At 38.5% G+C, this 25,391-nt stretch overlaps 1 long non-coding RNA gene across 2 annotated transcripts in view; it reads left to right on the forward strand.

The window, feature by feature from the left end:
• LOC112650376 (uncharacterized) overlaps positions 1-25,391 on the forward strand; it is a 200,274-nt gene that overhangs the window by 169,324 nt on the left and 5,559 nt on the right. The gene's annotated exons all lie outside the window — the stretch shown is intronic.

Below are 25,391 nucleotides of genomic sequence, written 5' to 3' on the forward strand. Positions count from 1 at the left end.
AGAGAAAGAGAAAAAAAAAGGGAAGAAAAAGAAAAAAAAAAAAAGAAGAAAAAGTGAAAGAAAAAGAAAGGAGAAAAAAAAGGGGGTGGGGGAAGGAAACAAATCAAAAAGCAAAACAAAACAAAAACAAAAACAAAAACAAACAAACAAAAAAAAGAACCACCGGGGAGTATCTTCTGATTCTGTGTACTTTAAGTCCCTTGGCTTCTCCTGGAAGTTGTCCGTCTAGCTGGTGTTCTGGGGGAGGGGCCTGTTGTGCTGATTTTCAGGTGTAGCAGTTGGGGGAGCTGCTGTGCCCCTGCCTGGTGCAGGGCTCGGTGGGGGTTGTTTACCCCGTGAGGCCGCAGGAGGAACAGCCTCAGTGGCGGGGCAGCTCTGGAAACCTGGATTCAGCTCCGGCAGGAACTCCGTCTGCAGGGCCTGGAGGCTCCGGGCGGGGCCGCTGATGTGCTCAGCTGGGGCAGGAGCGTCCTTGCTGTCCTGGGCCCTCCCGGCCTCTGCCTGTCCCGGGGGAGGCGGGATCCTGGGCTGTGTCCCGGCGCCCTGTGCTCCGGGGCCTGCGCTGTTGGATTCGCGCTCCCGGGCCGCGCAACCCACTCCGCGGAGCCGCCGCCCGAGCCCCTCCGAGCTGCTCCTGGAACCGCGCAGCCCCCTCCGCACGGAGCCTCCTCCTCTGCCTGAGCCCCTCCGAGCTGCTCCCGGGGCCGCGCAGCCCCCTCCGCGGAGCCGCCGCCCGAGCCCCTTCAGCTGCTCCGGGTCCCGCCGGGTCCCGCCGTGCGCGCTGCAGCCCTTAGGGAGCTCGGCGCACTCTCCTGGGCGCGCAGTTGCTGTTACTGTCCCGGGGAACCCAAGGGCATCCCCGCCCTCCCGGGTCCTGCTCCCACTCCCCGCGAGCCCCTTTCCGCCCGGGAAGGTCGGTGCAGCTCCTGCTCCTCCGGGACGGGGCTCTCCTGTCCTGGGGACACTCGCCCCGGCCTCAGGCCCGGCTCCTCGCGGGGCCCCTCCCCCTTGGAGGCCTTTGTTCCTTTATTTCTTTTTCCCCGTCTTCCTACCTTGATAGAAGCGCGAACTCTTCTCACTGTTGCATTCCAGCTGGTCTCTCTTTAAATCTCAGGCCGAATTCATAGATTTTCAGGATAATTTGAAGGTTTTCTAGGTAGTTTGGTGGAGACAGGTGATTTGGGGACCCTACTCTTCCGCCATCTTGCTCCTCCCCCTAGAATTCTTTCTTAAGGCGAAGGGATCATCACCTTCCTTTGTGCACCTTTAAAAAAAATCAACTTTAATCAACTCTAAATAACTATTAAATTGAAGTTTTGTTAAAATCAACATCTGTTCAAGATTAATTAATTCTAGAAGGCTGAAACAATCAAAACAACAAATATTTGTGCCTATGTTTAAAAAAATTCTAATTTATTTCTCTTTATTTTTAAATTGACTCCATACAGAACTTAGCAAATTATGTTTCCTATGTATAAATATGACGCATTATCAGTGGCTCCACTCTGTTGCCATTATCCAGGACCAAACAAATGTCTCCATTTTTTTTTATTTGATCATCTTGCATATCTAGGATACTCCAGAGTGTTCATTGAATCCACTCACTTTTTAAGCAGCATTTTAAGATTGGCCAAGCTCAAGATTTTATCACAGATCTTTTTATCTTAACTTTTAAACACATCCTTCTCTTCTCTATCATTCTTGGGTTCTGAGGTACCCCTCAGACCCCGGTGCCAAGGTTGTCACCTCTCTGACACCATAGAATCAGACTGTCCCATCTTAGCTGCTCTGACTTCATCTGTGACCCAGATATCCCCTACCTACGTCCTGACCTGTGTCAAGAAGGGAGAGGTAAAAGAGGGAAAAGGGCATTTTTATCCAACAGAGACCCATTGTATCACACTTTGGCACATGTAGTCTCTTGATAAGGAGTATATGCAGCCAAGTGGTCATTATTTTGATGATCCAAAATCATGTACTGCAATAAGGGACTCTAGATAGCCAAACCAGAATTAAGTTTGAATTCCTCAGATCCTCTTTTGGCCAGGCTGTCAACTGGAGAGCATACTAACTAGGCTAGCCTTAGTTTGTAATTAGGGGAAGAAGGAACATTGCATCCAGAAACGGCCCTAGCAGAATCATGAATTTCCTAAGTTACTATGTAACCTTCTACTTTCTTTGACCTGATCATTATATAGGAAGAGGCTAAAAGGAGATGGCCTTCTCTCCCTGGATCCACATTTAGGAACCAAAAGTGCTTTAATAAGGTATGGGGTGATGGAAATAAGTCAGAAATCTTTTTGAGTTGATTTTCATTTTTATTTTTTATTATTTTAAAAGATTTTATTCATTTGAGAGAGAGCACTAGTAGAGGAGAGGGACAGAGAGAGAGAGAGAGAGAGAGAGAGACAAGTAGACTCCCTGCTGAGCATGGAGCCCAATTTGGGGTTTGATCCTAGGACCCTGAGATCATGACCTGAGCTGAAGTCTGACACTTGAGCCACCTATCCAGGTGGCCCTTAGGTTGATTTTTAAAGGTTCTGCTCCAACATTCAGGAATACCTGATACTCTTGGGTGATAAAGAGAAGGGAAATCCATCAAGTCAGTTGACTGTCAATCCATTGTTGAGCAGCTTTTTCAATAAAACATTCATTGTTTTCATACTGCAAATGATCAAGTAAGCCAAAAATAGGACAGCAATGAGTTTTAAGGGTTGCCCTGATTACACTGGAACAGCAACATTTATCTAAAATGATGTCAACACTGGTGAAACACTACAGATAATCTTAAACCAGTCAGGGTTCCAAAGATCACTTTGGCTTCTGCCCATGGTGCTTGTGAATTTAGCTCCTTTCCTATTCCACAAACCATTGCCTTATTATGACTGCTGTCTGTCTCCTGATTTTTAATGACAATCCCAAGAGGTGATATTCACTGAATTATGTTTACTCCATGTTGTTAGGACATCTTTGACATGATATAGCATATAAGCCAAAGAATAAGTTTTTAGTTTTGAAATTTTAAGAAGGGTAGGAATCTATATATTTGAGCTACTACTGGTATAGTATGTTAAACCTCAACAGATTTGCAACCACTTCTACTTGAGGCCAGTTACAATGGAAGATGTTGCTATCTTTGTTGCTTTACCAGATTTGCCCAAGCAACACTATCAGTGTAAATACACTTGTAAGCAACTTTTACATGATTTCATCCATCTTCTCAAATTCCTTGGAGGAAGATAATATCCATTTTTATAAATAAGCATATATGACTTATCTATTATTATGCCATCTCGAAGCAGCAAAAGACCCCACAGAAACTGGGATCTTCGATACTAAAAAATTGATACTTGGCCAGAGCTGTCATTGAAGATTTCCTCCCAGAAGGAGAGTATAACTTGGGTCTTTTGTCTTGTATTAAGCAGAGATTGGATGTGTAACTTGTAAATGCTCACAAATAGCTCAGGGAATTTTTGATACTTAATTACAAGATTGAGTCAACTAATATAATCCCATGGATTCTCAGGTTCTCATTAGATACTCTTGATGTTGGAGATTCTTGTGTGCAGCAGTGGATGCAGTAGGTTGATTTGGCCCAGCCTGTCATTTCCCCCACCCCTGCCCCCAATTACCTGGATGATGTATTGATAGAGTGGGTAGTGCTACTGAATAATTCTTTCATCTGAGGGTGAAGATGAAAACAAACCAGTCAGTTCTCCCAGCATTGTTCCCTCAGTCTTTGTTTTATCTTCCAAAGGTTTGATGTTTGATAATGAATAAATTAGGATAAAATATGAATGTACCCTCTGTAAGGACCCAGCAGGAAACATTGGCTGTTGAGCCAGATCTCAATCAGCAAATGAAAGGGGTTCATTTTGGCATCAAGACCAGGCCTGTGAAGTCTGTTTATTTAGAAGAATATTGAAGATGAAAAAGGAAGTTTGTGTGCATGGTGTTTATGTGTGTGCAAGAGAGATAATAGAAAGGCTTGGGAAACACTTCAAATTTTATGTAAAATAATTTCATTTCCTTATAATGTCATGTCATTTATTCTTTAAAAAAATTAAGTAATTTACTTCCCTATTAATTGGTGTAACTGGTTATTAATGCACATAATGTTTTATCTTTTGGAGGCTGAGCATCCTTTAGAGCTCATACACATATTTAAAATATCTATTTTTCTGGCATAAACTATTGCTCATTCTCCTAGAGACAAATAAAGCTATTTGTGAAAAAGAAAATTGTACAGAAACTGGCTTTATGTGGAATTACATGAATGGCATCATAAATGTGATGTTAATACTCCTTTTCCGATGTTATGAAACTTAAATCTGATTCTCTCTTCCTGGTCTCCTACACATACAATACTACTTTAAAGGTTGCTTTGTACTGTTATTCTGAGGACTATGCCATAAGTGACTCAGCCATATTAACTTAAAGCCAGGATCTGGGGCTAGGAACAGGCACATGGAAGATGGCATGCAGTCCCATGCTGTTGCCATTCTCTTCACATCCGCCCACCATGAGAGCTGTCACAGGAAGTTAGCAACCCCCAGCTCTTCTTGTCACTCTGCTTGGAGATGGAGGCTGACTTTTGCCTCTAGCTCTCCCTCCATCTAGGGCACACCTAAAAGTAAAAAACAGAGGCTCTGGCATAGTCTTCAGTTCTAAACTATGCAAGAGGAATGAAGTTCATCTGATGAAACATTGTCAAGTAGGCAGAGTATTTTTCTGGCATCCCCGTTGGTGCGCTTTCCCACGCTTCACTGTGTCCTTCTTTCTACTTCATTTCAGACTCCAAGAAGGCTATGAAACGAGAATTGAGGAAAGGCTGTGATACAGGTGGGGAGGCACTCATCCTTTCTGTACACCTATTAGCTGTTATATGTGGGCTCACTTACATTAAACTCCCTTTAACTATAAAGCCCCAAACTAAATTTCTAAATGAAAAAAAAAATCTGAAAGTATAACTCACAGGTTGGAGAGGTATTTTGAGTGACAAAAGCACTTCCCCAAATAACCTTTCACAGATCATGGCTTCTAATGGTACATTTATATATAACAAGCCCTGAAGGCCATGCTCTTTTAGAAAACACTTTAAGATTCTATACCCTCAGGTGACTATTACAGTCTTTTTGAGTCATTGAGCACAAAGTAGTAATTCTTGTCCTTATTATTTTTCATGATGTAAGTGAACTGGCTTAGTGTAGAATCCAATTTTTTCAAGTAGGGTCACTATGGAATATTTGGGAAAATATACATAGCAAGTCTATTACCTTGTTACATGGATTTTGCAATTTGAGCATTTTTATTCTTTCAATCTGTAATCAGATATGTTCTTTTTTGATTTGAAAAATAGGAAGATGTAGATAAGGCAGCTAACTTATGAAACACTGCTTACATTGAGTAAAGACAAGAGTTTTTTTTTATTCCTTTGAGAGAAAATTTTAATCTGAGAATGTCTAAATAGGATTTCTTGAAGGGATGGGTAAAGTAACACAAGATATACAGCTATGTCTTATATATACAGTAAGATCAAAATACATTAAAAGTTACTTCCTTTGTGTTGTGTCTAGCTGTAATTGACAGTCAATATATTTACTTAAAATTTTCCCCTGACTTCTTTTCTCCTCACTTCCTTTTTTCTTTGTGACTATCAAAGCTGAGATTTTTATCTATTAATTAGTAGCACAACTTACTTAGAATTGCCTGTGGCAAGCATGTGTCATTGGTCAGGCCTACATTCCTACCATATAATTAACTGACTTTCAACAAGGGTAGGAGGCGGGGTAGAAAGAGAAGCAAGAGTAAAGAAGAAAGTTGTTAGAGGAGAAGTATCCATTGTAGGATTATGTCTATTAATAAATAATAAGTTGCAATTCTTTATCGCATCACTAGGTGGCATGTGATTGACTTGAACAAAAATCAAACTACAGAAGAGCCAGGAAAGTCATGATTTGAAAAAACGGCTATGTCTGGAAATTATCTGTATTTATTTATTTTCTAATCAATTTGCACAGTTCACAAGTCAGATACCACAAATTTATATTGGGCATCAAATGATTTAGTACCTGTAAAAGTGTTCTTACTGCCCAGGGTACAGTTAGCACTCAATACGAGTAAATTTATTTTTTGTGTTAAGGCAGAGTAGGACGTGTTTTTTTGTTTTTTTGTTTTTTTTTTTACTGTGTACATTGCTTTTCAAGTGACTAACCTTATTAATGAGAGAGGTCAAGAATTTCTGTAACTAGAAATATCTTTCCACAGGGTTTATGGAATTGTTTCCACAGGGTTTATGGAATTGTTTCAAAGATAAAGATATAAAGTAGATTCTTCTAATTATTCCTAAACGTTGGGAGGGTACTATTAAAAATTACTACCATCTGAATTCTGCAATGCATTCTTAAATTTGATGATTTCTCACCATATCCTAAATTGAAGTTTCTGAAATTTACAGATGTATTACCTGCCCACTTTTGTGACCCGTACCATGTTTACCCACTTTTGTTTAAAAAAGTGATGAATTTAAAAACTTTACTCTTTCCTTTCTTCTGTAAAAAATATGCCACAATACAATAATTGAAACCCCACAAATAAAAGTGGCTTTCATAAGTTGTATGTGGTAGATTAGAGAGAGAACATTGGGAAATTGTGGCAACACTTTAGAGCATTATCGATATTGATATGCCTTATAAAGAGAATATCCAGCTAGTGAATAAATGTGTTTACTATTCATTTTTACTTTTCAAGATATGAAAATAATGACAGAGAATTGGCTTGAAGCAATGTCCAAAATAAAAATTTTCTCCTACAATGTGTCATTTAGAGAGTTACAAAAAGAAAAAAGCAATCTAATAATTCTAGAAAAAGAAGGGACTTTCTTATTTTTGTGAGAAATACTGTAAATACATTACTTAAACCCTAACAACGCATGAAAAGAAGTGTTATTATTACATAATATTATTAATTTATTATAATAAATTACATAATATGTATGAAGAAAAAACTTGCCAAAGTCGCTTATGAGTGGAAAACGCTGATCTAAGTGAATGGATATTCACTTAGAAACCATTTTTTATTAGGTAATCTCTGTTGAATATTTCCAATAAATAGATTTTCTAGATAGTTAGAAATGTTACCTATTTCCATAAAAATATAATCACTGTCTGTTGATCACAGTTTTACAAATGGAGGAAGAAATTTCATTTGTTCTTATACATGAATGCCTTGGCAGTGAATCAAATGTCAGATATTCAAAGTGAGGGATCACAAATGATATTTAAATAATATAAGAGTAACTAAAAATATTATTGAAGGCATTTCTGTTTCTAACAGAGTAGATAAAATAATTTGGACCAAACTCTCATGAGAATATCTAGAGAATCTGGGGGGAAACTCATGCATTCTGAAAATGCTGGAGGGTGGGAAAAGAGAGTTAAAATTTATCAGACCAGAAGTTAGGATAGAATAGAGCCCCAGTATAGTAAGCCTGGAATTTGGGGTTGACTTTCCCTTCTAATTATGCCACTCGGGTCAGGAGAGCCAAAGTACTCAAAGGTCAATTAAGTACTTTGACAGTCTGGTACAGACCAGGAGATGGAGATTGGAGTCCAGGAACCTCCAAAGAAGAGGAATTGAGTAACTTCTCATTTATTAGGTGAAAAGAGCTCCACCCTGGGGTGAAAGTGAGCTCTATGTAAAAAGGTCTTTCCAGGAATTAGAGCCCAGATCCAACTAATCTCAGATCGTCTGGTGGATTGAGGCAATCCCAGATTTCTAGTGCCCCGGCAGCTAGTAGAAAGAAAACAAAAAGATTTTGAAGCAAGATGCCATGTTTGGAACATGACAGCATATGTGGTCTCAAATTATTTCTCCAAACAACGTTTCAAATAGATAATCTGGGGCACCTGGGTAGTTTAGTCAGTTAAATATCTGACTCTTGATTTAGGTTCAGGTCATGATCTCAGGGTTGTGAGACCAACCCCCTCATGGGGCTCCGCACTGGGCATAGATCCTTATTGAAATTCTCTCTCTTGGGATCCCTGGGTGGCCCAGCGGTTTGGCGCCTGCCTTTGGCCCAGGGCGCGATCCTGGACACCTGGGGTCAAATCCCACGTCGGGCTCCCGGTGCATGGAGCCTGCTTCTCCGTCTGCCTGTGTCTCTGCCTCTCTCTCTCTCTCTCTCTCTCTCTCCTTGTGTGACTATCATAAGTAAATAAAAATTAAAAAAAAAAAAAAGAAATTCTCTCTCTCCCTTACCCTCTGCCCCTCCCTCCTGCTCGTGTGTATTCTTTCTCCCAATAAAATCAATCAATCAATCAATCAATCATCCAAACAAAACCAGACAAATGAGAAGACAAACAGCACGACTGAAAACCAGCAGCAACAATAGAATATAGTGCTATGTTCTGTATGTTTGTGTCCTCCCAAATGTCTTACATTGAAATCCAAACCTCCAAGGTGATGGTCATAGTCGGTGAGGTCTCAGGGAAGTGATTATATGAGAGTGGAATCTTCATAAATGGGATTAGCGCCTTCATAAAGGAGACCTCACAGAGCTCCCAAGCTCCTTCCATGTGAATATACACTGAGAAGTCTGTAACCAAGGAAAGGGCCCTCACCCAACCATGCTGACACCCAGTCTTGGACTCCCAGCCTCCAGAACTGTGAGACGTAAAATTGTCTCTAAGCCACCCAGTCTATGTGATTTTGTTATAGCAGCCCAAATGGTTTAAGACATGTAAAAACAGACCAGCAAAGTCTCCAAATATCAGAAACAAATTTTGAAATAATTATACTGTGCATAAGGTGATAATAGCCAGAATTAAAATTTTCAGGAGAAAATTGCTAACTATAAAAAATGCACAGACATTCTATAAGTAAAAAATAAAATAACTGTAATGAGGAACTCAGTAAGTGGTTGAAGAATAAATGAAAAGCAGCTGAATAAGAATTTTAGTGTAAGTGCTAAGGCATCTTGAATGATGCACAGAAACAAAGGAAAGAAAACTGTAGGAGACATGGAGGACAGGGTAAGAATGTTTAACATAATTGTAGTTGGAATCCTAAAGGGCCAAGGAAAAATGGAAGGAACGATTTGAAGAGATGAATATTTTTGTAAAACCGAGGAAAGACAAGAAATCATTTTTTATAAACCATTTTTCAAAAAGACTATGAACAACATGCAAGGTAAATACAGAAGAAAATCCACACCTAATCACATCAGCATCTGATGAAAACTAAAGACAGAGGAAATTGAAAAGCAATCAGAAGGTTAAGGAAACTTGAAGGATTATATTCTAACGTACAACAGTTAAATTAAAACCTAATTTCTTGACAACAATGGAAAATGGGAGATAGCTGAGCCATATTTTGAAAGTGCTGAAAGAAAATAACTGCCCAGCAGGATTCCATATACAGCAAAAGTGCCTTTAGAAAATTAAACTGAAAAAATGATATTTTCAGGCAAAAAAATGCTGAAAGAATTATCACTAGTGGAGCTTACCATTGGAGGGAAAAACACTTCTATGGAAGGAACATGCAGGACCTCAGAAGGAAGCTTGGAGGTGTCAGGTGGTAAAATGACAAACAAAAATGGTAAAAATGAGAGTGATCTAAATAGAGTGAGATGGTGTAAAAATGATAATGGATTAAACAGTTTCTATTTCATATATTTGTTTATATATAATTTAATAATATACAATAAATATATACATATTATAGTGGCTGAGAAAACACATAGTTGGAAGATAGGTATGTTCTAAGGAGTGGTATGTGTGAGAGAGAATACGAATCCACGTATAAAAACTTTAAGCAATTAGTGAATCATTTTCTCCCAACCCCTCCTCATTCTAAACAGTTGAGTCCAAAGCCATTTGATGGAGATAAGCACGTATCTGCCAGGGTTTAGGGCAAGTATCAGAGTTAAAGGAAATGTATTATAAGAAAAAGGATTTATTAAAATATGTACTTTTGCTTGAAATTATCTGGTGAATTATTATAAAAATGTGCAGAGAAGATGATGAACACTTAAAATACTCAATTTTCTCAGACTAAATACCCAATTTCTCCTGGTCACCAAAATCACAATTATAAAAAAAAAAAAAAAAACTTAAGAGACCATTAAGGCAAAGCCTGTATGGGATTTGGTATAAATATGACACACTGACTAAAATGTACCTACATTTTATTACAAAGATCTATAGATCTTAGGGTCCCTGGGCAGATCAGTCACTTGAGCATATAGCTCTTGATTTTGGCTCAGGTCACAATCTTAGGGTCCTGGGATGGAGCCCCATGTCTGGCTTCCCACTAATTGGGGGGAGTCTGCTTACAGATTCTCTCTCCCTCTACTCTTCCCTTCCCCCACTCTCTCTAAAGTAAATAAATCTTTTTTTTAAAGAAGTCATCTGATGGAGAAATCACTTTAAAAAAAGATCTATAGCTGTTATGGTAACAAGAATCTTGGGGATGGGATCCCTGGGTGGCGCAGCGGTTTAGTGCCTGCCTTTGGCCCAGGGCGCGATCCTGGAGACCCGGGATCGAATCCCACATCGGGCTCCCGGTGCATGGAGCCTGCTTCTCTCTCTGCCTGTGTCTCTGCCTCTCTCGCTCTCTCTGTGTGACTATCATAAATAAATAAAAATTAAAAAAAAAAAAAAAGAATCTTGGGGTTAGTGTACTTATGCATAATGAAGAAGACAGCATCCCTCAGGTATGAAATCATGCTGGCCCTCTTGCCCCAGGATATAAATGGGCACAGTAACCAATTTTTTTAAGTGCACACTTAAGAATGCCTCTCTGCCAAGAAGTATCAACTTCAAAAGAACTCTTGTTTTAGAAACACATGCCACAGATTGCTAATAGAAGGACATTTTATGACAGTTCACTCAATGTAAGCCAATTATATGTGGCCCGATGAGGGATGTCTGTCTTTTTTGTGGCATTAACCTAAAAATCCTAAATTCAAAGATCTTCATGACACTGTGAGTCATCTTCATGAATGGCGTGGAAGTGAGAATGAATTCTCAATGTTTTCCTGTTGCCCATGAGTGTATTCAATGAGTATTTAAATAAAGTTATGTTTAGTTATGTTTCTTGTTTTTGGAATATTATCAAAGTTATGGAAAGTGTTCTAGGAGTAAAGTCTGTTACAGTTTTCTCAGTATGTTGATAGGTACTCATTTTAAAGAAAGACATTCAAAAGAAAGAAGTCCCAGGTTCACATAATGCTGCTCAGTGGAGGGGACATGTGTGGGATGCAGTACGACCTGAACTCTGAGCATTCCTTCAGTCCTGCCCACCGCCTTCTGCTGTACCTTTTCAGGCAGGGAGACATTATGTAGGCCCACTAGTTTTAACTTTCTGCCTACTTGGGGGACAGAGCAATTTTTACGTGCTTTCAAATTTTTACGTGCTCTCAAATTTCACTTTGGGTGTAGAACTCTTGCCTAGAGGTAACTTGTTTCTCTAAATAGCTCTCTGTCCTAGTTTTAGCTAAAGCCTCAAAAGGTCAGAAACTAAAGTCTTTAGCAACTCTGTGCACACTTGAAAACTAAGTGCCTTACACCTTTTAAAAGAGGCTTGGAGAAGTAAACCCCCACTTTTGTAATGCTATCCCAAATAAACATATGAAAGAACTGAGTTTGAAGAAGCTTCCAGAATGTCTTAGCAGAGGTATGTTGGAATGCTATGGAATTTTTTCTCCCTGGCTCCATCAGCCTAGAAACAGACTTCCTCCTTACTTCAAACCTGGTGATAGAGGCTTCAAGGAGACCATCCAGGGAACACTCCCCTGATACGTGGGGAGTGGGGAAGGGATTGTTTGGACATCTTTCTGGATTCTGATTCAATGCAACTGACTCCCCACTATCATGACATCACCCCATGTATCACTATTGAAATAAAGGTGGCACCAAGGGGTAAAGAAAATAACATGGTATTTGACCTTGCCAATAATAATTAGAGTCAGATATGATAAATGCCCTAATAAAGGTACCAAGCAGTGAGTTAAAGGGAGAGGAATGATTAGTCCTGCTTGTACGGGTCTGTGAAAACCCATGACAAAGTGTGGTAGAATGATGGAAGGTGAAGTGGAATTATCCTGCAAACTGGGGAAGATGTGAGCAGAAAGAATAGGTGTGCTGCTTCTGATGAGAGGGACCAAGCTTACTTCAGTAATGGCAGGAGGCTGGAGATTGCTCAAGTATAGGGAGCATGGGTACCAAAGGGTGTGATGAAAGATGGGTGGGAGGAGGCACCTGGGTGGCTCAGTCAGTTAAACCATCTGACTCTTGGTTTCAGCTCAGGTCATAAGCTCATGGTTGTGATCTCAGGGTCATGGGATGGAGCCCCACCTTGGGCCCCACATTCAGCGGAGAGGCTGTTTGAGATTCTTTCCCTCTGTTCCTCTGGCTAGCTTGCTCACTTGCTCGCTCTCTCTAAAATAAATTAATTAATTAAGTCAGTCAGTCAGTCAGTCAAAAAAAAAAAAAAAAAAAGACGGGCAGGAGAAGCAGATAGGAAAGAAAAGGGTAGCTTCTTAAGTCATCCTAGAACATTCCAAATGAAGACGGTGTGAGTGGAGATTACTCTATGATTTAAATGTGAAATGATCATTAAATCTGATGCTGAGACTACGTGACAATTAACAGTAAAATGTGGATTGCTAGTTAAACACCATTTGATTCTTACAACAAGCTCTTATTAGGTAAGTAAATGCAAATCACCCTCTGTACCTAAAATGATACCAGAGAGAATCATAAATTCTGTGGTGTAGCTTTTTCTTGATTATCACCTATCTTTACAGAGTGGATTAGTGGGTCTGCTCTAGGTATGGCTTGAGTTAGATCTTCTTTTCGTGTGCTTAAAGATTTATTTATTTGCAAGAGATAGAGGACAGGATGCGTGCACAGACACACACACACACACACACGTGTGTAAGGGAAAGAACTCCCAAGCAGACTCCGAAGCTTGGCACCCACCACAGGGCTTGATCTAACAACCCCAAAATCACAAGCTGAAATCAAGAGTCCGATGCTTAGCCAGGCACTCCTTGAGGAATATCTTCTATATTTTTGCTCAAAGGTATTTTCGCCTAATATCGCTGAGAAACTATACTGGAGAAATACAGGAATATTTTGTTTTTTCTTAATCTGATTGTCCTTAGAGTATCAAATTGTCTTAGAATGTAGGGTTTTTTTCCCTTGATAATTTAAGTCACTAGTTGCTAGGTAACAGCTTTCAGCAATGAGATTTTTAAAATTTGTCATCTGCTTAGAGATTTTACTGCTCCACAAAAGAGGAAATTGAGGATGGAATAGGTGATCTTTCCTACCATGTTTCCTTCTAATTATAGAAAAATAATCAAACTTCTTTAAACTTACTGGGAAATGCCTTAAATTCTTTCAAGACATTCAAATCCATGGTCACTTCACTCTGTTTAAATAATCTTTGCCTCTAATTTTAAGTGTTAGAGTTGATTTTGTTGGAATTTGCCCTTGAGGCTACTCTCAAGTAACCACTTCCACAAACATTCTTTTCAAACTGTCACATCTAAAGAAGATCCTTCAGCCCTCTCATTTATAATCAGGTGCCTCCCCTCCCAGTGTGAGCTTAAGCAGGAGCATAGGGCATGCCAGGAAAACGTCAGCTCAACTGAATACTGATGAGGTGATAACTTCAAAGAAGATGTCGCTCAGTTCACGCCAGGTTGGCAGCTGCAAGACAAGGAACTCTAGTGCTTTGTGCCTTGATGATTCACATCCTTTGTGACTGGAGAATAGACTTAACACAGTGATTCCTCAGTTAGGTCCTCTTTCTCTTAATAAGAGATGTCAAAGACACGGTGGCATCTGATCTCAGAACACCACTTGTTCATAGAACTCTGTTGACGTTTTGAAACTTTTTGGGATTTGAAGGCTTGTCACTTTGTCTTTCAGGCATCTTTTCATCAAGCTACATAAAATGTCTTTCACTAATACGTAGGCTGAGTGGTGAATGTATTGTCCCCTGCCTCTGGCAAGACTCTTGAGTCAGAGCAAAGGGGATGGCGGGGAGCTGGTTTCCGAAGATCTTTGTCGTCTCTCTCTCATGCCCCCACTGTTCTTCCTAATGAGTGTAATTTCCCCTATGCGTCCAAGTCAGCAGGTAAACCCTTGGCTCATGATGCATAAACTTTTCTGTCCTTTCTCTAAAAGAGAAAAATACATTGAAACAATTAATTATAGTCACATTTTAGTAATTTAAGACTAAGATAACCCACAGCCAATGACATCATATAAACTCTATTGTAGCAATGAAAGTCCATTGTTTAGAACTAGAATACTCTCTGGCACAAAAGCAATAACTCAAAGCATACAGTCTCCTGCTCGTAAATCAGAAGATAAGCTACAAGCTGAGAAGAGATGTATTTCATTAAAACCCTAAAGTCTTTGAATATTTTCTAGCTGTAATTTTAACTGTCAAAAATACATATTTAATATAAAATATATAGGAGACAGCTTGAGGATGCATGAAAGTCACCCATAAAATTTTAGTGACAGTCAAGGCTTATTAAGGTTATGTTTTCAGATTTATAAGGAAGCCTGCTCATTCACTTTATTAAAGCAAATTTGGTTGAACACTTTTTCAAAGTGATATTGATAGTTAATGGGGATTGGTGCTTTTTGTTTCCAATAAGCTAAGTTGAAATACATGGACTAAAGTGTTATTCTTAGAAAGGCAAGTCTATAAATTGGGCTCAATGAAATATTATTTACCATTTAGCCTAACCAAGAACACTAGCCCACACCAACTGTGATATGCTCAAAAATTAGTTCAATTCAAATCTCTGAAAAGTCCCATTTTGCTGATTCACTCTCTTCTCCCTGGTATTATGGTTTTATGAAATACTTACTATTTTGTCTCCTTAATAGATAAGTAAAACCAAAAGAAATATTTTTACTAGAGTCCTAACCACAGAAGTTCTCATAAAGACTCAAATGTCATAGGCCCTTATTTCTTTGGCTTACTTCCCTTGGGGTAAAGGTTTGGATTTAATTAGCATATTATTAAATGCCTGCTATGTACCAGGCATTGGTTTACATACTCTCACACATGTAATCTCATTTCATTTTTAAACGGCAAAAAACTCTATGGCATTAATAAGAGGAGGAACTTCTTGAGATTTTGGAAACCGCTGAAGCCCTGGTTTAGGTTATACGAAATGTGAGTAAATATATTTTCATGGATTGTGTTTTCGGGAAGATTTTGGCCTGATTATTTCAGTAGGTATAGTTGCCATGCTTCCTGAAACAAAGTGAATTTGTTTCACATCTGTTCTGTGTCCACAGTACTTTACATGATCTTGATATAATGGACATTTGTTTTGCTTACTCTCCGGCTGTAGCCCTAGAGTCTGCTTAAAATTGCTTCACGTTTATCCTAGTTGCTTCTGCAATTTCTCCAGGAATGGTAAAAAAGGTATACACATTATTAACAGTACTGTTTCAACTTTGATCTTTATCACTGCACTTCTGCTGAGCCTTTCACTATCAGATGCTCACAATGGAATTTGTAGACCTCATTTTGACTATGTGCATTGAGGAAGCTTCGCTTACTCTTACATGGAAGATTTTAGAAGCTAGAAAGAATTAGCACATTTCTGCAGTTGAAAAACTTGTACTAACATTTCCCCACAGCAGTGCTGTTGGAGCATGTCATAACACAACTTCAACTACTCGATCCCTCCTCCTCACTGTCTCTAGGACTTTGCTTATTCTTACCACCCCATCCCTCCTGATTCACTGGTCTCTCCTCTCTGCAAATCATTCTGAAAGGGAAATGAACACACTTCTTAGAAAAACAAAAGTCCCCTTGATCCACTTCTCCTTCCATTTTGTCCTCTCCCTTTTGTAACCAAACTTTATGGGAAATGCATGAATATGTCCTCTTCCTCATTATCTATTCAAGCTTCAATATATTCTAATTTGGCTTCTGCCTCCAATACCTTGTAACTGTTCTTATCAGTTCTTACCACTTTTCCAAATCCTATTTGACTTATTATTTAAACTGAGGTTATTCAGATTCTCTGCAGCATTTGACAGTGCACTGTCAGTTCTTCTCAAAATATTCTCCTCTATTAGGTTTTATGAGCCTTTCTACCTGTTAACTGTTTTTTCTTATGCATTTCTAGCTTCTCCTTATTAATCTGTGCTACAAAATTTGGAAGTTTGTAAGGCCAGATCCCAGACTTCCTTTTCATTCTCTCTATTCTCCCTTTGGTTACTTTATCCATTCTTCTGGAATTAAATATCTTTGGTAGAGTTAAGTCTGCTCTCTTATCCAAAAGAGGCATATCATTTCTTGATTAGCAGAAAGACAGAACTGCAAAGTACCATTTAGAGCCTTTTAACTCTATCTTATTTGCCAAAAACCCACCCAAGTATTATTCTCTTTTTTCATACTGTTAGCTATTGGAAAGTCTTCACTGAAATATTTCCTGTCATCAGTTGGTTCTCCTTCTGAGTTGTCTTCATTTTCTAACTTCTCTTGATATTTATTGAGGTACTGAGCATACTGAGTACATAATACACACTACACAGCACAGCTCTGCATGTGATTGGTGATGCATTTAAGACTTTGTATGATGTTATCTACAATCACATTTTCCCTGTTGTAGACCTAAGAATCACGTGCATGAAATATTTAAATGTCAGGACAGACAATATTCTATATGCCTATAAATATACATGTAGCAATTGGTATGACATTCAGAAAAAGAAAAGTAAATATGAGCTGGAATAATCTAGAAGACCCTTTCCATCCCAAAATTCTTCTAATAATTCAAAGAAACTTCCAAATAGTCTTGTCACAGATTATCAACAGCCTTAAATAGGATCAACACTGTCCCAACAATTCCAGTTAAGAGAATTTTCCTAGAGAAACAAAGTTAGTATATAATTAAATCTATAAGAACGTTTTTCAGAATGTTGTCCATAATGAAATATTAGCCTGTATATATCCACCATTAAATTATCAAGCATATTAATTTTGATACATTGTTGTGATAGAATACTGTATTTTATTTTATTATTTTTAAAATATTTGATTGATTTATTCATGGGAGACACAAAGAGAGGCAGAGACGTAGATGGAGAAGCAGGCTCCCTCTGGGGAGCCCAATGTAGGACTCGATCCCAGGACTCTGGGATCACAACCTGAGCTGAAGGCAGATGCTCAACCACTGAGCCACTCAGATGTCCCTAGAATGCAGTACTTTAAAGAACAGTATATATATGCAGTGAAAGACAGTAAAAATAAAAAATGGAAATATAAATAATCTAGAATAAGAGGGGAATAATCTCTGGATAGTTGATTTTTTGGTAACATTTGATTATATGCTTCTCTATATGAAAAAAATTTTCATAAGAATCGTATATTGCATTAGTGACTAGAGAACTTAAATATGTAATGAGTACTTGTCTAAGCTCTCCAAGAGGATTTTCTTTACTAAAGAAAAAAAGCAGTGGTGATTCCTCCCATTCACTGCTGTTAATAGACACTGCATTCACTAGTATTAAAATCTTTCCTTACTGGTATAGCTTGTGTCACAAATATTTATAATTATTTATCTTATTAATTCCTATCAATTAATAGTTAATTCTTTTTAAAAGGTTTTTATTTATTCATGAGAGATACAGAGAGAGAAGCAGAGACATAGGTAGAGGGAGAAGCAGGCTCCTTGAGGGAAGCCTGATATGGGACTTGATCCTGGGACTCCAGGACCACACCCTGAGTCACCCAGGTGTCTCAGGTAATAGTTAATTCTAATATCTTTGCTCTATTTCACATCCATAGGCAAACACATAGATAGTAATTATTTTTATTTTTAATTTTATTTTTGCTTTGTTTCCTTTTTGAATATTTTTTGTGATATATGGTAGAGATAAAATTGAATAAAATGAGTCACCTCAGTTTAATGGGTAATAAAATTACAATATATGTTTTCCTTACTCATGTTAAGAAATGTTTCCTTTGCATCCCAGTAGGTAGCTTTCCTGTCAACCTCAATGAATAAGTGCCAATGTGCATTTTCATCTTTATTGGAATTGTCACAACAAACTATGTCAATCACAATCCCATTCATCGTAGGACATACATAGTTGATAGGTTTTTGTTTGCTTTCATTTTTTAGACAGAGAATGCATGGGGTGGGGTGTGGCATGGAGAGAAGCAGAATAAGAGGGAGAGAATCACAGGCAGGCTCCATGCACAGCACAGTGTGGGGCTTGATCTTATGCTGTGTGATCATGACCTGAACAAAAATCAAGATTCAAATGCTTACTCAGCTCAGCTACCCAGGCACCCTGCATTGCTAAGTTTTATTTTATTTTATTTTATTTTATTTTTAAAATTTTTATCTATTAGAGAAAGAAAGAGAGTACATAAGTGAGGGGGGAGGGGGGGAAGGGAGAGGGAAAAGCAGACTCCCGCAGAGCAGGGAGCCCAATGTGGGGCTCAATCGCAGGACTCCAGGATCGTGACCTGAGCTGAAGGCAGACACTTAACCTACTGAGCCACCCAGGCACCCACATTGATAGGTTTTAATTTAACTTTCATTACTATTAAATTGCTGAATATCAACTTGACTTTTATTATAGATTTAAGTTCCTTTCTCTGATAGTTGTAGGGCCGAGCTTCTTTATGTAGGCTTATGATTCATCTGCCTTGATTCGGTGAAATACCTGTTGATGTTTTTCAATCACTTTTCTGTTTGATTATTGTTTTGATTGATACAGATGTTGTTTATATATTCTGAGTCAAAATCCTGGGTTAGTTTAGGCATTATTTTGGCAGTGTGTGGCCTGTAGTTTTACTTCATCATCTGGCAAACACACTTTTGGGTGTTGACCTGCAAGAACTGAAGTCAGCATCTCAAAGAGATATTAGCCCTTTTATGTTTGTTGCAGCATTAGTCACAGTAGCCAAGACGTGGAAACAACCTCAGTTTCCCTGACAGATGGGTAAGAAAATGTGGTCTATACACACAGTGAAATACCACACCTGCCTTTAAAGAGAAGGAAATTTTGCAAAATGCAACAACAGGGTTAAGACTTGAGGGTTTTATGTGAAGTGAAATAAGCCAGTCACCATAAGACAATTACTGCATAATTCTACTTATATGATATATCTAAAATAGTGAAATTTGTTAGGAGAATAGATCTCATGTTAAGTGTTGGTATCACACCAAAATAAAATAATAGAAAATCAAAGTAATGATTTTTATAATGACAATTAGACATATATAAATGTTACATTATTAGCATTCATGATATTTCATTGATATTCTGTTTTTGAAAGTTTTTTTTTTATTTATGCATGAGTGACACACAGAAAGAGAGGCAGAGACACAGGCAGAGGCAGAAGCAGGCTCCCTGCAGGGAGCCTGATGCAGGACTTGATCTCAGGACCCCAGGGTCATGACCTGAGCCAAAGGCAGAAGCTCAACCACTGAGCCACCCAGGCGTCTCAATACTTGACTTTTTAATGAAAGGCCGATTGAATCCAGCTTTGATGATGATGATGTTAGTAGTAGTAGTAGTAGTAGTAGTAGTAGTAGTACTTAGAATAACAACAACAATAGATATTTGAGCATAAATGTCAAGCTCAGAGCTAGGCCCTCCTTCAATCTATTTTCCCCACTCATAAGAGCCCATAATACTGCTGCTAATATTATTCCAAGAAAAAATAGGTTTAGAGCTACTGAAGAAATTCTCCCAAGAACATGAAACTAGTAAGTAGTGTATCTGGGTTTCAAACTCAGCTCTGTGTGACTCCAATGTCCATAGGTGCTATTCATCTCCACGGCGCCCTAAACAGATGGGTTCAGAGTTGGAGGCTCTCCAACAGAAGGCCTCCTTCTTTCCATAGCCAGTTCTCTGCTTTCTTTTGTTAGTATCCAAACTCTCCTTTTTTGTTCTACACAACTTCATTAAAAAAATTATGTTGGTAGTAGTCAAAAAATGGCAAAAGCCATCAGCATCAATGAAAGTAGAATTAAAGTCTTTGTAACACACGAGAATCCAGCTCAACATAGTGAGCACCTTTGCATGTTTAAAATCTAGAATAGTCTGGCTTTATAAGAGGTGAAGTGTGACTGTGGTGGAAACATTTCCTCTGAAAAGTCATGATTTTTCATCTTCTTCATGTGAAAGGTTGGATAGTGATTTTTGCCTTTTGATATTCCTCTATCAGAAAGTGAGCTGTCTTGGGAAAGATGCATTGGGACTTGGTTGGAAATGAGATTCTAATCTTCTAATGCTGACATTCTGATCCTCTGAGGCCTATAAAATGAATTAGCAATGTATACTGTACAAAGATTAAACTGTTCTTAGGACTTGTATTTTGTTGTTGTTGTTGTTGTTTGGTTACTTCTAACTCATTTTCAGAACCAGGGAATGATAGAATTTTAGAGCTGGAGAAGGACCCCTGGAATAATCTACTTCTATTCACTTTTTTCTTAGCAATGGAAAAGTGCATTCCAAAGCAGTTAAATTACTAGCTCACAGTTCCACAGCCAGCCCGACTAGATTAGACCAAAGCCAGTAAGGTTCTCTTTTCATCAAATTCAGGGTTATGAATTTACACATGTATATTGACTTGTTTGTATAATGTATAAAAAGTGATGTGTGTGTGTGTGTGTGTGTGTGTGTGTAAAAATTTGTTACTCCTAACATAATCTTATTCTGAGTAGTTCAAGATTTCACAGCCACCTAGGCTATATCCAACCATGATAATTAGGGACTTGATAATTAGGACTTGAATAAATAGACCACTACAATTATGGATCTGGAATTTTATCATGACTTTAGTCTGTTTGCTTTCATATATCATGCAATACTTACATGTACAAATCATTTGTGTTACAGACCTGTTTTATTGTTACGGAAATTAGTTACTCGTAAGAAATGATTTTGAATAATAAAATCAGCCTGTCTGTATACATTTGAAAGCCAAAAATAGAAAACAAAACAGTGATTCCAGTTATCTGTCTAGATTTTCAGAGCTTGTTTTACTTTAGAAATGCATGGAAAAAACCCTCAAAAGTCTAGTCATCTGTGTATGCATGCTCAGCACAAGGACTCATCCACTAGACTATGTGATGTGGCATAGAGATACATAACGAGGCCAACAAATGTCCTGAAAACTTGTCTTGCAAAAGGTTGTCCTGTTTACAGTTTTTCTCTGCATACTAAGGTATTGCTGGGGCACATTCAATGTGGACAAAGAGCCTGTTGTAATACCAAAAGTCCCCACTCCCCTTTGCAGTTATTTGATACCTCGTGGCCACAAGTGATCAAAAGATGTCTGGGTGCCGAAGCAAGAAATAGAATGAGGCTGTTAGGATGTTCGTGCTCAGACTCTTGGGTGGGAAAGTTAGTAAGCTCTGTTTGTGTTTCTGCAGCTTTACATAGATGAGGATCTCTGGCATGTTCATTCTTCCTTGGCTATTTGCCCACATCCTAATCCAGATCTTGCCATTAGCCATAGGTATTCATTTCCAAAACCCTTAAGTCCTGCATTAGATAGGAGCTCATTTGTGGGTCTTAGATACACAAACTCACTTTGTTTCTGTTGTATGAAAATGGAGCATCACATTAATCCTGGAGCTGCCTGGACTAAAATAAGGGGAAGGCAAGATTTAGAAATACTTGACACCAAAGAAGAATACATGGAATGTCTACAAAGACAGTTACCAACAAGTTTTCCCATCCCTGTTCATGCTGTCCACTCTTTCCATCAAGCAGTGAGGTGTATGGTCTCAACCACTGAACCTGGGCTAGACTTGTGATTTACTTTGACCAGTAGAATGTGGCAGCAGTAATGTTCTGGGATGTATGAGACAGACCTTAAGAGACCCTGTAGGTTCCCATTTTGCTGTCTTGGAGACTGGCTGCCATTTAAAGAAGTCCGGCTGTTCCTGGAGCATGAGAGACTCCAATGGGAGAGAAGGCCCAGATGACTCCCAGCCATTTCAGCCACCTCATGAGAGTGAGTTCACCTTGGGCTTTTCAGCAGACTCCATGGAGAGCAGAACTGCCCAGTTGAACACAGCCAACCCTCTGTAATGTGAGAACCTATAAAGTGTGGTTGTTTTAAGCTTCTAATTTTGGAGGTAGTTTGTTATGCAGCAATTGATAACCAAAACGGAATCCTACTAGAGCTGGCGCAGCAGATAATCTAACATCAGCCCACTGTCCTCAGTGAAACTGTTTTTTGGTTTTGGGATTCTTTTTTTTTTTTTTTTTTTTTTTACTCTCCCCTCCACTTAACACCTGTGGTTACAGCTTTTTTTCAAACTCATTTCTGAGGTACCACTCTCTCCTGATTCTCTTCTAATCTTTATTCTTCATCTCCATTATCAAGCCCCTTCCTTATCTCCCCATTAAATATGGGTGGTTCTAAGGTTTGAATCTTGTCTCCCTTCCCTTTTTGTGGTATATATTCTCTTTCTTTTCTTTTCTTTTCTTTTCTTTTCTTTTCTTTTCTTTTCTTTTCTTTTCTTTTTTCTTTTCTTTTCTTTTCTTTTCTTTTCTTTTCTTTTCTTTTCTTTCTTTTCTTTTCTTTTCTTCTTTTTTTTCCTGAAAGTAAGCTCTACACCCATTGTGGGGCTTGAACTCAATGACCCCTTGAGTTCATATGCTCTACTGACTGATCCAGCCAGATGCCCTGGTATTTACTCTAATATTCTCTTTCATGGCTTCTTCTATAACTCATGTCTTCTTCCACCATCTATTTACCAAGCCTCCAAAATGTTCTAATCCAAAGCAGATCCCTTTCCTGTGATTTAGACTCTTATCATCACCTATGAGCCAGGGAACTCTGTTTAAATAGCTTAAGTATTTCAAACTTGAAATAAGCTCAAACTTTAAACTAAGCTCATAAATCCTTTCCCCTAAATTTTGAGCATGTGTGTGTGTGTGTGTGTGTGTGTGTGTGGTTTTTAGATTATTAATCTCCTCATTTCCTTTCCTGTCTGTTCTTCTAAGCTGCGCGTCTGAGGTGGGATTCCTGTCACCCCTCTTTCACAGTTAATCAGCCTCCATGTTCTTACAACTCTACCTGGAACGTGTCTCTCAGATCCAACTCTTTTTTTCTGATTTAACCTAAGGTCCCCAATATTTATTTACTTGAACTAAATGAGTCGTCTCCTAAATTTCTTTCTTTTCTTTCCTCCTTACTTCAGTTAAATGGAGTTTTCCAACATGTAGCTAGTCATGTAACTTCCTTTCTTAAATTATTAAATGGCTCCCTTAACTTTCACTAAGCTTTTTGCCTGGTAAATGAGGCGCAGTAACACATATGCACTGTAGTACATCTGTAAGTGTTTAACAACCTGCTCACCTGCTCTCCATGAGGGGAAAAAGTATATCTGTATAATATGCACATATACATATATTTGTGCATGTATACCTATAAACATTAAGTTCAGTATATTTCAGTGACATAAAGCATACATCATCTACATGCACAGCATGCAGTTTACAAGTAAAATAAACATGCAATACTTTTATAAATTCAAGATAGCCGATAGATTCTAATAGACAGATTTTGTTGATTTTTGCTAAACTGCTGTTATATTTGGAGCCAAGCTATGATTGCAGTTGATAAACAGCTTTAGTTCTGACATGAATGTTAATGATATTTTTATTTACATTAGTGATTAAGATGAACATGAGCAATGATGGCATATGTCGGAACTTCACTTGCTAGTCGATGACATAAGCAACTTGGCTTAATCAGCAAACAGTTTTGTAATATTGGAAGTCTTCTGACTCAGTTTTTTTTTTCTCTATTTACAATGTAATGGCTATAACTACAACATATTTTAAGTGCAATCTGCATAAACATATTCTCCATCACTTTCTTAAGCCCAGATGATCAACAAAACAATAAATAAAAACTCAAGTTATAGTGTCTGCTGATTTTTCCTGCCATAAATGCTCCTACCACGGCCAAATTCAAGCTACTAACATGATGTCACCGTATGAGGAGTCAGAAAGAGATGGAGAGTAGCACACAATTATTTAGTATCTTTACTATTCATATACAATTGGCATAAATTACCTCAAAAGCATTCTTAAGAGTTGTATTAAAATAACTGGGAAGTTATAAGGTTTGAATATTATCTCTGTATTTAACATAATTTATTTGATTATAACTAAATTTATGTGATATTTAATAATGACCATGTTTAGCAAACAGCTTGCAAAATTCCCCAAATTTGAACAATTGGTGTTCTTTAACTGATTTTTATTAGCAGATTCCAGCACTCAACTTGGCATGCCCGAGTTCTTGATCCATTGGCTCTGCAGGACGCTTGTGGGTTTGGGCAGGAGTGATAGCTGATAGAGAATTCCTGCTAAGTTTTCACTTCCTGAATGAAGCTGAGGTGAAACTGTCCGCTGTCTATGCAAAGAGAAATGATTTCCTTTATGACTTGCTCTTGGAACTTAGGTTTCTCTGCCTCTTGCAACATCCATCACATACACTGTATTTGTTATTCTCCTACTACATGAATTGTCTCCAGAGTCTACAGTAAAGGACTGGGACCCATAGAAGGTGTTTACTTTGTTTTCTAGGATAACTGTGTAAAAAGTGAGTGGGCTGTTAGGGCTGATAGAAAAAAGGACATTGGAAATTATCACTAGAATATAGGACTCTCCGGCATCCTGGGCAAACTAACTCTCGACATTATCTAGCAGGAGAAAATCAAAGTGACTCACTGTGGGGTTAGTGAGATAGCACTGAAGACCAGCAGAGCGGTTGGTCAGCACGAGCCTTAGTAAAGGACCAACAAGTCCTTAGAAGACCAAAAGTACTTCGAAAGATTCTCTTTCAGGGGTGCCTGGGTGGCTCAGTCAGTTAAATGTCCCAGGATCCTGGGATCAAGCCCTGCATTGGGCTTCCTGCTCAGCAGGGGTCTGCTTCTCCCTCTGCCCTGCTACTCCTGCTCTCAACTAAATAGATAAACTCTTTAAAAAAAGATTCTCCTTCAGATAACCTGGAAAGATACTGCATTATAAACTTAGTTGGAAATTTTTAAGTGCCAAGAGAAGTCAGAGATAACAGAATCCTTAGTCTTACAGGAGCCTCTGTGCTTCTGATTAGGATTTCCTGAACACATGTAGCACCTATGGATCAGTTAGCAATCTTATTATGACTTCCAACAAAAAAAGTTAAACACGTATGAGAAACCACTGCAGAGCATTTGTGACACTCTACATGTTACTCTTAGTGTGCTTGGGGTTTAAAAACAAAGCAGCAAAGACCGAACCTTGTCACCATTGTCCTCTTCCAGTTTGCTGTGTAGCTTGTGTTTGGACATGTTCTATGATGGGGAACTCACT

This window comes from Canis lupus, chromosome 11 (assembly GCF_003254725.2).
Source record: "Canis lupus dingo isolate Sandy chromosome 11, ASM325472v2, whole genome shotgun sequence".
In the NCBI taxonomy this organism is placed as follows: Eukaryota; Metazoa; Chordata; class Mammalia; order Carnivora; family Canidae; genus Canis; species Canis lupus.